The sequence below is a fragment of the Heterocephalus glaber genome, unplaced genomic scaffold (genome assembly GCF_053883595.1).
Source record: "Heterocephalus glaber isolate CG9 unplaced genomic scaffold, H.glaber_assembly_v1.0 deba00001606, whole genome shotgun sequence".
In the NCBI taxonomy this organism is placed as follows: Eukaryota; Metazoa; Chordata; class Mammalia; order Rodentia; family Bathyergidae; genus Heterocephalus; species Heterocephalus glaber.
In genome coordinates, this window is record NW_028258377.1 from 16,771,744 (window position 1) to 16,784,253 (window position 12,510).

The 12,510-nt window shown below is 43.6% G+C and overlaps 1 long non-coding RNA gene across 1 annotated transcript; it reads right to left on the reverse strand.

Moving 5' to 3' along the window:
* Positions 1-2,436: 2,436 nt before the first annotated feature.
* On the reverse strand, positions 2,437-4,543 carry LOC147822949 (uncharacterized). The gene is made up of 3 exons (XR_015444782.1): positions 4,301-4,543; positions 3,039-3,217; positions 2,437-2,801 (listed from the first exon to the last, which is right to left on the reverse strand). It is a non-coding gene; the product is annotated as an uncharacterized LOC147822949 (long non-coding RNA).
* Positions 4,544-12,510: the final 7,967 nt, after the last annotated feature.

The following is a 12,510-nucleotide window of genomic DNA, read 5'->3' on the forward strand; positions in this document are numbered from 1 at the left end:
CTTCTCTGTGTGCCTCCTGAGCAACTCTGCTTCCCCACCCTTCCCTGTGGGCTGGGAGGCTGACCTGCTCAGAGAGACCCCTTATTCTCTGGCTGATTGCAGCCTATGGGGAGCCCCTGGGGTACGCTGAAAAGAGGAGAAGAGTGAAGTTTAGGTTTGTGTTCCCCAGAACCCCCCTCCAGTGTCACTAGGTTGCTTGTGTCTGTCGCTCAGTGGGCCTCCCAATTCCAACCAGGTGGCTTTCGCACTTTGTTCCACTCGCTGAGTTCAGGCAACTACTTCTCCCTGCCCTTTCAGGCCTAGGTATGGTGACAGCACTCACTGCCACTAGCTCCAGCTTCTCTCCTGTCATTTTCCTGCACTTTTCCATACTTTTGAAAAAGCACCCATTCATTAAATTCTTCTCTAACCACTAGCGAATGTCATCAGTTTCAGGTCAGGACTGGACACAATAAGCTCCTTTTTATGGTTTCTGGTTTCCTTACAGAATTTGCAGGTATGGCTTTGGATCTCTTCTATTTTTTTTTTTTGTGGTAGCAGGAATCGAACTCAGGACCTTGTGCTTGCAAGGCAGGCAACAGCACCGCTGAATTAAATCCCTGGCCCCTGGCTTTGGATCTTTTTGAATTTAGCAAGCATAATTACATTATAGTCTGTGCCTGATAATCACCGTGTCTGGAGGCCCAGAGGTCCACTTCTGCATGTTATCACTCATGGTACTTTTTCTCATTGTGAATATAGATATCTTTGATTATGTGGTGAATTATTGTGTTTGAATTTTAGTTTTTTGTTTTGTTTTTGAGATAGTGTCTCACTATGTAGTTCAGGGCGGCCTTGAACTCACTATGTAGTCCAGGCTACAGCAGTCCTCCTACCTCAGCCTCGGGAGTACTGGGATTACAGGTGTCCGCCACCAGGCCCAGCTGAATAATTGTGTTTGGAAAACGTATATATACAAATAATTTTATGAACTGCGGTAATTTTTGTTGTTGTTGTTGCTTTGCCAGGAATCTTGGGGCAAACAAGCATTCTAGAATCACTATTTCATGCTCAGAACTTGAGATTGACAAGGGCACATGGCTTGAAGCTATACTCAGTCTCTTTGGGGTTTAGTAGCTGTAATTCTCTCCTACTTCGAGGGTGCAGAGTTTTAGGGTACCAGCCTCTGCTATGGGGATTTCACCAGGTCACCAAACTGTGTCTGGTCCTGGACTCTTGATATTTGTCTCTCGGATCCTCAAAATGCATTCAGAGGCTGAGCCCTGCTGACCACCTCACACAGCTACTGCTGATCCACACTACCATCACCTCTCTCTTCGAGCCATTATCACTACTCAGTGGGTCTTCTGCTTTCATTTGTTTCACCTCCAGCCTATTCCCCATGCTGTAGCCAGAGCAGAACTTTTACCTACATCACACCAGGTCCCTCTTCTGCCTACAACACTCCTAGGGCTGCACATCTCATTCAGTAAAAGGCAGAGTCCTTGCAATGATCCACAGCCCACAGGGTCTGCTCCACTGCACATCTGACCTCCTTTCCTATACTCTCCCCTCGCTCACTCTGCTCCTGCTACAGTGGCTTTTCATCATTCCTTGAATGCCCCAGAAATGTTCCTGCCTCAAGACTTTGTCTAGCACCTTCTTCTCCCAGTCTTTGCTCAAATGTCTTCTTGGTAAGAATTTCTTAGCCTTCTATTTCAAACTACATTCCTCCCCCTACAATTCCAATCCCCTTTTACCCTACTCTTAACTTTTTTCACTATAGACATTATCTTCTAATTTTTTATTCATTTATTTCTCATTGATCTATTAGGTGTGTTGTCTCTCTTTCCCACAAGAACATCAGCTCTAAGATGACAAGAATTTTCTTTTTTTTTTCCTTGGTTCCAGAGATCAAACTCAGGACCTTGCACTTGCAAGGCAGGCGGCTGAACCACTGAGCTAAAAATGCCCAGCCCAACAGGAATTTTCTTGCTCTGTGTTTGGTTTTCTGTATCTAGAATACACACATAGAGGGTGATAAGTAAGTACTTATTGAGGGAAGGCAAGGAGTGTAAATCAGAATAAATAGATGCCAGGGTGGCAGGAAGTTGGCCTGAGTGGCCACTGTATTCAGGAAGGCCCCGACCAAGCAAGAGGCCTGGGTTGACAGGACACTGTCACACATGGGCACAGTGAACAACGAGAACAGTGTGTGCTGTGTAGTGAGAGGACACTGTCTGAGCCAGTTGCCCCTATGGCCACGGTGAACAAGAATTAGGTCAGATCACACACAAGAGAAAATGATGCATAGAGACACAGCAAACTTGAGATGTCTGAGGCTTCTGCTAGCGTAACATGGTTTACAGTGAACTTCGTTTTGAGTGAATAGAAATGGCACACTCTAAAATAATTTTTTTAAATGTAGTACAATAATACATAAACCAGTAACTTAGTCACATATTATCATGATTAAGTACAAGGTGTGGTCAGAACATACAATATGGTGAATGTTTAAATTCTAAAGAATTTTTTACATTAAAAGATGCATTGCCATTAATCCCCCCCAAATTATTCCCCTCGCTTGAACATACTTATCCCATCATTCTTGCCACTTCTGAAGCAGTTCTGGAAGTCTTCTTTCATAACTGTCTCCATGAGGTGTGATCAAAAACACAGTGAATGGGGACGGGGATTTAGCTCAGTGGTGCCACCGCCTGCCTTGCAAGTTCAAGGTCCCAAGTTTGATCCCCAGTACCAAAAAAACCCCCCAAAAAACCCAGTGAAGGTCGCTGATGAATGCCACCAGTGGAAAAACAGGCCTGTAAAAAAAAAAAAGAAAAGAAAAGCAGTCTTAAAGAAACAATATGGTGTGTCCTCATCCACTTAGGGGATATGATAGGGACATGTCAAAAGGACACAGGAGCCAGCTCAAGAGCTCCCATTGGCTAATCTGGGACAAGTTCAACATCAAAATTGTTAGTGATGACATTGAATGGAAAAAATAAGAGTTGAATTTACACTGAAAAAACAAATGAGAAGGGAGAGCTGTTTCTCACCCCAGAGTGCCATGGAAAAGCCACAAGGGAGGATCGAATTAGAAAGTCACCAAAAAAAAAAAAGAAAGCCATCATGCGGCTGGTCTCAAAGTGATGGGCTCAGGGTGGCCCTTCCATAGTGAGATGCTGGGCAGTTCTTCCCAAGCACTCCTGTACCCACTCCTGCTGGGCTCTTCTTCCTGCAGGAAAAGAACATACATGCAAGCGATGTAAGAGTTAAAGCACTCCCAACCCAAGTCCTGGCAAGAGCAGATTAGCCAGACAAATAGCTAATTCTTCATGGCTGTAAATCCCATCCTCCTTGGACCCTGGACTCCCCGTTGCTGTTTGTGTTTGGCAAAGTGCCAGGCACATAGTAGGTGCTCAAGCAATATTAGCTGGCCCACTCTCCATGGATATGGAGAGGAGATATGTGTCCTCCACCACTCTGGCACCAACTCCTGTATCCCACACAGACACACAGTCAATGGAGCACACGTGTGCATGTGTCACTGGAGTGTGGTGTGCACACCACTGCCATTTTATGTGAAGTGCTAGACGCTCCCCTACATAGTGACATGCAAACCTACCTGGTCACCAGTCCCTGGGAGGTAACTTTCTAATGTTTTCAATGCACACAAGAAGATCTCAGTCCATTGGGTTGCTTTTCTGAGCCCCTTCCTTAGTCTGCATTGGGTCTCTGAATCCAAATAAATCTAGGAGTATAAATTTCCCTTGTAAGGGTCAGTTCAGTCCTTTTTTTCTTTTAACTGGTGATTGAACACGGGGCTTTTGCACTGAGCTGCATCCCCAGCCCTGCTTTTATTTTTTATTTTGAGACAAGGTCTTGCTAAGTCACTAAGTTGCCCAAACTTGCAATCCTTCTGCCTCAGCCTCCCAGAGTGCTGGGGTTACAGGCATGCACCACCACACTCAGTTTACAGTTCAGTTTTGACTCTTGCTTGAGACCCACTTGCCAGAACCTTTCCTTCTCCTGGACACATTAACCATTCATTGGGCCCCTGTTCTGTTAATCTCATGAGATAATATACTTTGGATTGTCCTGGACTTGCATTCCAATCCTATCCCAGTTCCCTATTTTCTGTTTTTAAGGCAGTGTGACCCTGGGCAAGTTACTGAACCTCTCTGTGCCTGTCGCGAACAGGCACCGTGGGTAAAGAGGACTCGGACTCGGATGGCAGTTCACACACTTATAGTATCATAATTCACTTCAATGCAATTATCACACAATATTAAGTCTGCCAATTACCACGTCCCTGTACCTGTACTGCGCAAGTCCTTATGGGAGCGCGACGTTTCCTCCCCTAGGGTCAGAGGGTCCGATCCGATCCGTAGACGAAGGGCGTCGAGTCACGCTAGGCTATCCGCCTCTCCGCTTGCCTCGTCCTCTAGTCTTGTCTGGTCGGCGGAGATGCTCCTTCCAGCGGGATCAGGTGTGCAGATGTCTCGGTCGATAGTCAGATCAGCAGAGTGACTAGTCGACTGGTCGGTGGGACAGATCGTCGACTTGCTTGGGGTCTTCAGCTCCTTTTATACTATTCTAACTGGGCGTTTGTGGTATTGGTTCAGACTTATTACATATTATCACACTGTCCATTTCGGGGCACACCCTGTCCAGTTCGGGGTACACCCTGTCCAGTTCAGGGCACACCCTTATCAGTTCCATACCGCTTAAGGTTCTACTTTCATATCTTATGGTTACACATCACTCTTATGATTATGTCCTACTTAGGTTACAGCACTCTTAAAGTCACAGCACACTTTAGGGTTACAGCACACTTAGGGTTATACAATTCCATCTTATTTCAAAGTGTTCTCCACAGTGCCTCAGTTTGTTCATTGCTAATCTGGGGTTAGTGTTGCCCATATCTACTATTAAAGGACCTGATGGAGGCCCCGAGTTTAGTATAGAATCAGGCCCATAGTATACATTTAACGAAATGATAGTTTGTGCTCACCCTCCTACTCTAGGGAAAGTGTCTACATGAAAATAGAATCTTTGGGATCCATACAGAGGGAGCAGTTGTTCCAAACACACAGCAGCCCTCTGAGTTTCCTGCTATACTTTTCAAAGACTCAGTCGGTCTGCCCAAAGTGACTTTGCCTCTGTCAGTGGCTCCTGAAAGCTACAGTGACTCAGCACCACCTGCTCATCTTCTTTAAGTCTCTCAGACCCTTTCCTCAGGTGTGTGGCACAGCCCGGGGTGGGGCCGGGCTCTCCCCAAAGTTCATCCTTCCAGTCTCCCTCCAGCTTCAGCGCCTGCCCCACCCTGCAGGCTCCTCCTGCTGTTCCTGCTCTGAGCCTGCACCTGGGGTCTCTGGCTCTAGGTGGCCGGAGCGTGAGCGTGTGTCACCGGGCTGGCGTCAGCGTGCGTAGGCTGCGTGACGTCCAGGCCAGGTGGGTCCGCTCTCCTGGCTGATGACTGTGCTCTGCTTCCTCAGGGCGGGCCGTGGCAGCTCGGTGTCAAACTGACTGAAGAGGAAACAGAAAAGGTCTTTGACTCTGGGAGACTGGTGACTCGGCAGTAAATCACTGCACTTCCTTGAGCCTCAACCTCTCCGTCTCTAAGATCTGCAGAGTTGGAGGTTCTCCGACCCCTGCTCTCTTTCTTTCCTTCCTTCCTTTCTTCCTTCTTTTTACTTCCCTTCTCCTTTCTCCTTCCTTTTTTCTTTCTCTTTCTCCTTCCTTCTTTCTCTTTTCTTTTTTCTTCCTTCCTTCCTCCCTCCCTTCCTTCCTTCTTTTTTTTTTTTTTTTTTGGTACAGGGATCAATCTCAGGACCTTGCGCTTGCAAGGCAGTCACAGCACCACTGAGCTAAATCCTGGGCCCATTTCTTCCTTCCTTTTTCTCCTCCCTCTCTTCACAAATCGATGAGAAACCCGGGCATGGTGGTACACACCTCTAATCCCAGCACTGGGGAGGCCGAGGCAGGAGGATTGCCTTGAGTTCGAGGCCATCCTGGACTACATAGTGAATTCAAGACCAGTCTGAACTACATAGGGAGACCCTGTCTCAAAAACAAAACAAAACAAAAACCAAGTCCATGAGAAGCCAGTATCACAGAACAGGAACCCTTTCTCTCCAAGTCTAAGTGCTCAGCACTCCATAAATCAGTATAAACATAAACAAGCCCAACAGTGACCCCGGTTCCAATGGCCCCAGCCAGACTGCCATTTCTCAAGGCAAAATGGAGAGCTGCATGGTCAGAGGTGAGGGCAAGGGTGTAAAAGAAGGCTTCGCCAGGCAGGGCTCTGGATCTGAGCCTGCCCAGGTCTCGCTGGGGCTGACCCCTTCTCCACTCTGGCCTCAGTTCTTTCCTCTGCAGAATGAAGCTAGTGCTCATCAGGAGGGTGAGGTGTTGATTCTGTGTCACTCCTTTCACTCTCCCTTGGATCTGGATCTGGATCTGGCTGGATCCGAAAACACAACCCACCTCTGGGTGTCACAGTCCCATCAAAGCAAGGAGAATGAGTCAGAACAGAGACCAAGGCCTCCCCCTGTTCTATAAATTCCTTCCATTCTCTGCACTGTTTTGTTCCTTTACAAACAACTACATTTTTAGCAGAGCCTGGACTTAGCTTCCTATGTGAATCAAATTCCAGAAATCCTCACATGAGAGCCAGGAAGGGTTTTGGGTGTTACGTAGACAGGATATAGACATCTGTATCCTGTCCTCCAGAAGAGGGCATGATCATGTTTAGAATCATCAGAGGATCATTGTTCCTTCCACTCTGCCCCTCAAAACTGTACATTCATCAAGAACTCTCATCCGCTTTAAAGCAGTTATCAAAATAAAATTTGCTCTTGTGAAACTTGCTTTTGTTTGCACCAACTGATTATTGCACTAAAGAAATAGTAATGAGTTAATTTCACAAGTAACATTTAAGAAGAGATTCAAACAGGACAAAGGCTCCACCATGAAGAGTGGGTCCTTCTTGTGCCCAGCCCCTTCCCCTGGCTAAGCAATGATGGCTGATAGTTTCCTTCATCAGACAGGGCTTATTCATGTGCCAGGGGTGATCTTGAGCTTTTCGGGGAGAATGCAATGGAGGGAGGTGTCATTCCATTTTCCCAGCCAGTAAGCTCTGAGTCCAGGAGATGGGGAATGCTTTCTAAATGTTTGGGGGCCTCCCAGAAGGCTGGAGGGAGGCAGCTTCCTCAGGGTTCTGGCTGAGGACCGAGGTCAGCCCCTCTAGGAGTCTCTAGGGGCACGAGAGCCTGGAGAGGAGACAAATGAGGTCACTGAGAGATCTTTAGAGAAGAAAGTCTTCTGCCAATATTGATAGTGACTATCATGGCCCAGAAGTAACTTGAGCCTCAGACTGGGGTCAGAAGTGGGGTGAATTGGGAAACAGAACCAGAAAGACATCAGATTTTACTGTATAAGTAAGATATGTACCTGCTCACTATCAAAGGTTTTTGTTGGGTTACTTTCAAATTAATTTTTAAATACTACAGTCATAATTTTTAAGTACAAGTCATAAAGGAATCTGTTTTCCTCATAAAAATGAAAACTACATACAAAGCTAAATCCACTTTTTTGGGGGGTTATTTTGTTTTGTTTCATTTTCTCTTTTTTTTTTGAGACAGGGTCTCACTAAGTAGCCCAGGCTGGCCTCAAACTTTCACCGATGCACCTGCCTCAGCCTCCCGAGTGCTGGGACTATAAGCATGCACCACCACTTCTGCCTTAAATCCACCTTTGATCTCCAACTTCAATCTTACTTTTCTTCCACTCACCCCTAGCTCCCTATTTTTGCTTGTTTGTTTTGTTTTTTGAAACAAGGTCTTGCTATGTAGTTCAAGATTGCTTTGAACTCACTATGTAGGTCAGGCTGGCCTTGAACTTGCAGTGGTCCTCCTGCCTCACCCTCATGAAGGCTGGAATTACAGGCGTGCATCATCACACCCAGCCAGCACCCTTATTTTTCTTTTTTCCCCTATTTTTCATTTGGTGCAAATTTTCAACTTTTTTTCTCTGCATTTTACATATGTACATATTGTATTTCATTTGTCTTTTAGATTAGTAGTATCATACATATCATTTAGCCACTTGAGTTTTGGATTAACAATATATCTGGGAGGCTGGGTATGGAAGTGCATGGCTGTCATCTCAGCTGCTTGGGAAGCCAAAGCAGGAGGATAGCAAGTTGAAGGTCAGCCTGGGCAACTTAGCATGACCCTGTCTAAAAATAAAATAACAAAAAGGGATGGGGTGTAGCTCTGTGGTAGAGTACTTGCCTAGCATGCACAAAGCCATAAATTCAATCCTCAGCACCAAAAACCAAAAGGAAGCCCTATAACCTCCAATGTCTAGGAGATACTATTCAGATGACTATAGATCTACACATCCCTTATATGCCAAGAGGCTCCATGTGTAGTGTTTCACTGAATGCTCATCAAGTCCACTTTACAGATGAGGACACAGGGACTCAGAGAATATCAGGGACTCCCCATAGCAAATGACTCCCGAAGTGGGGTTCAGCTAGGGATTTGTTGTTTTAAAGTAGGAAATTTTACTGAGAGATAGCTCTTAAGAGAGAAAAGAAGGGAAAGTGGGAAAGTGGAAAAGTGGGTTGCCACAGACTCTACTTATAGGGGAGGTTTTATATAGCAAAATCAAGAGGTGGGTACAAGGTGGGAAAAAACTGTGATCAACCAATAGGATTACAAGCATAGTCACTTAGGTAACACTGACCCAATGGAGAAGCCAAGTCTTGTAGCAAAGGTACATGGATGATACCATCAACCCTGATCAGTAGTCCATAGTTTTAGTCTTATCTTTGTTTTAGTTGTTTTAGTCTTAGTCTTAGTGGGTGGGAAAAGATGGCCCACCCTTAATGAGATAATGGTTTATTTATGGATCTCAAAAGGGTGGTACTCAAGCTTTTGTTTATCCCCCAGAGGTATGTAGGCATTTCATTTTAATCTTGAGGCCTGACATTCAATGGATATGCCTTCAACCACACTTTTAATGGGTTTTCATCTTCTGAACTGACTCTTGAGGGACTAGCCCTCAGACAGGGATTTGTCTCTCTTAAGTTTAGGTTGTATATGCCTTCTGTGGTTTGGATCTGGAATCTCCCTCAAACAGTCGCGTTAAAGGCCAGGTCCTCAGTTTGGTGCTATTGGGAGGTGGTGGAACCTTTAAGAGGTGGGTCCTAGAAGAAGTGAGGTCTTTGGGGGTGTGCCCTTTGAAGGGCTATTGGGATCCTTTTTTTTGCTTCCCAGCTGCCATGAAGTGAACAAGCTTCTTCTCTGCCATAGAGTCCCACTATGATGTACTGAATTGTCACAGGTCCAACATAAGGGGGCCAAAGGACCATGGACTGAAACGTTAATCTATGACCCAAAATAAACCTTTCTTCCTTATAAATTGCTTATACCTGATATTTTGTCATGGTAATGGAAAGCTAACAGAAAGGCCTTTACCTTATCTGCCTGTGGTTGGTACCCTAAGTTTCCTTTGGCCTATGATATCATCAAAAAGGTCACTTAAATGGCAGATTGATCATGATAGAAAGGACTCATTTACACCTCTCTTCTTTATTTAAATAACTCCATGGGTCCCCAGTGCCCAGGGGATATAGTTTAAGTCCCTTCTACTTTTTTTTTCAAGTCCCTTCTACTTGGTAAGAAAGCATCTTCTAGATTAATTTCTCCAGCCTCTTCTGGGCAGGCCCTGCCTTATGATCCCAACTCAAGAAAGGAAGGAAGGAAGGAGAGAAATAAAAAAAGAAAGAAAGAGAGAGAGAGAGAGAGAAAGAGAAAGAAAGAAAGAAAGAAAGTTTTCCTTCATGCCATGCTATTTTTCTCTTCCTTGTCTTTACTCGTGTGGTCCTCTTTGCCTGGAAGAACTTCTCCCTGTCCAAACTCCTCTGTACCTCATTTACCATAACTCTTTATGATGGTTCAAGAGCCATCTTTTGATTGTCCTTCCTGCTACCCCTATGCAGGGTTAGATGTCTCTTTTCTGTGGCTCACAACGTCTTGTGTATACTCTTATCAAAGCATTTCCCATCCCATTCTAATTGCCATTATACCTTGATGGAGAGCTCTTTGAAGGGAGGGTGGCTGCCCCATCACCAGTGTTTCCTGGCCTCCAACAAGGCTTGTACACTTGGTGGAAGTTGCATACATATTTGTGGAACACACAACAACTCCAGGGTGAATAATTGAATTTGTCTTGTACTGGGAATTTCCAGGATGATAGGAGGGAAACTAGGTATATGAGAAAATAGGACTGAAGAGAAATCTAAGATCTCTTGAACAAATTTACCCAGAAGGCATGTATCATCCCATCCAGATATATGATGACTACACTGGACCACATTTTCTCTTTTCCTATCTCAATGATTTCTCAAGGCTCTGCTATGTTCCTCTTTTTTAAATGTCCTTCATCTGGTCTTTAAGGGTATTGTAAGGGGATTTGTGGTAAGGTTTTCATCTGAAATCAATCCCAGCAAGGGCTGGCTGAACCCTGTGGCTTGGTCCTCTCCTTGGTTACATCTCCTTGTTTCAGATGGACGTCTGCCCACTCCTGAAACTAGCAGGGATTTTCTGAATAGAGGAACTGAGAAGTTTATTTTTGGGAGGAAAACTTACTCCCTCAAGACAATCACTAAAACATGTTATCTCTAGTAACAGATAGCACTTTGCCTCAAAATTCCAATGTCATCTTTTGTTAGAACTAGGTGAAGCCCAAAGCTTTCGCCCATTTCCTTTCACTTCCCTTTTCTCTGAACAAATTTGAGGGGAAAGGGCTCTTTATTCCCTTTTTTCTTAATATAATTTCATGCTTCTTCCACATAAAAATACAAAAGAGTATTTTTTAAAAACCCAGAAAGTTGAAAGTACAAGAGCCCCTCTACTTGACACCATCATTTTAGACTTCTTCTGCTCCTTTTTCCATATAAGATTTTTAAAAAATTATGTAGTATCATACATGTACCAAAAGTATATATAACACACATACACTTTAAAGAATATAGAATGAATACCCACATATCCATTGCCCAGCATAATATACCACCACTAACACCTCAGGAGCTCCCTCATTTCCCTTCACTGATCATGTCTGTCCTTCCTAACCCACCGAAAAATAGCCACCATCTTGAATTTTGTGAGACTCATTCCTTTGTTTTCCTTTACAGTTTTATTATATATAAATTATACCTCAAAATGCTGTAATGTTTTGACCTTTATATAATTGAAGGATTTTCTTTTGTAACTTGCCCTTTTAATTCATTTTGTATGAAAGTCACCCGCAATGATGTGTGCAGGTATAGATCTTTATTTTCTTTGCTGTATAGTAGTACATTATACACACACACTGTGCTCCAATTTATCCATTCTACTGCTGATGCACATATGGGTAGTTTCTAAGATTGTTTTGTCATCTTTAAAATATTTTATTAAGGTAAATTATCTTGGTTTGTTTTTTTTTTGGTACCAGGGATTGAACTCGGGACCTTGCACTTGCGAGGCAGGCACCGGAACCACTGAGCTAAATCCCCAGCCCTAAGGTAAATTATCAATTACATATATTTTCATTGTGGAAAAATCTAGCATACATTTTACCATTTTAATCATTTTTGACTGTACAGTTCAGGGATATTAAATACATTCAGATTGTTGTGTAACCATTTAGCCCTAGAATTTTTTTCCTCTTCTCTATCTGAAATTCTTATCAATTAAAGAATAACTTCCCATTCCTCCTTCCTCTTTCCTCTGCCAACCACCATTCTATTTTCTGTCTCTAAGAATTTGACTACTCTAGGGATCTCATAGAAGTGGAATCATACAGCATTTGTCCTTTTGGGACTGGATTATTTCGTGTAGCATAATCTTCTCAAGATTCATCCACACTGCAGCATGTGTCAGAAGTTCCTTTTTTTTTGAGACTGAATAATATTCCATGACATATATCTTGTTAAATTTATTTTTAGGTATTTTCCCACTGTTCACTGCTAATTTAGAGATGTATAATTGCTATTTTAATATTAAGCTTATGACTTGAAACTGTGCTGAACTAACTTGTTAGTTCGAGTAGATTTGTTTTTTAAACTTTTATTTTATTAGTACATAATTGTTACATTTATCATGTGGAGTTGGTACATGTACACAGCACATTTCTCTTTCATCCCCTTCCCCTCGTGCCCTCTCCCCCAATCTCTTGGTTCCCTTCCCTTTGGCAAAAGATCTATCTCCATTTTCTTTATCCATCTTTTCTTTTTCTCTTTAATTTATTTATATTTTGGGTTTCTCACATAATAGACTTGTTTTAGAACTCAGAATTTTCTATGCAGAAATAGCCATGCATAAAGATATTTTCACTTCTTTGGTGAAAAATATATAGCATTCTGTTGTTTATAAAAATGCTCTACAGCCAGGGATGTAGCTCAGTGGCACAGTGCCTGCCAGGCAAGCATGAGACCCTGAGTTCAATTCCCAGTACCAAAAAATAAAATAA